This window comes from Leopardus geoffroyi, chromosome B4, assembly GCF_018350155.1.
Source record: "Leopardus geoffroyi isolate Oge1 chromosome B4, O.geoffroyi_Oge1_pat1.0, whole genome shotgun sequence".
In the NCBI taxonomy this organism is placed as follows: domain Eukaryota; kingdom Metazoa; phylum Chordata; class Mammalia; order Carnivora; family Felidae; genus Leopardus; species Leopardus geoffroyi.
In genome coordinates this window covers 89832388-89832798 of record NC_059341.1, presented here as the reverse complement: position 1 = coordinate 89832798, position 411 = coordinate 89832388, and positions in this window count along the sequence as shown.

Here is a 411-nt window from a genome sequence, read left to right as displayed (position 1 = left end):
AACCTATGAGGTACCATTATCTTCATTTTACATTGAAAGGAACTGAGACTCACAACACTCAGATGGCTTGCTCAAGGTCCCCAGGTAGTAGGTGCAAAGTCAAGGTTTTAACGTACATTTTGTCTGACTCCAAAGCCGTCTTTCTACCACACAATGCTGTGTCCCTAGGATGGGTTTAAATGGGCGAGAAGAGCCGATAAATGTTAAATCACCGACTTTGTAAAAGTGAGTTTGAGTAACGTTTAACTTCATTTTCGGGAGTGGCCTACTATGGAAGCGCTTGGTCAACATTTCAGACATAATCTGTGGTCTACAAGCGTATCTCGAAGGACATTTATACTCACACACACACACAAATACCCCTCCCCCCCGACTAGACATGATTAAAAAAATCAGATCTTTGGTCAAAAA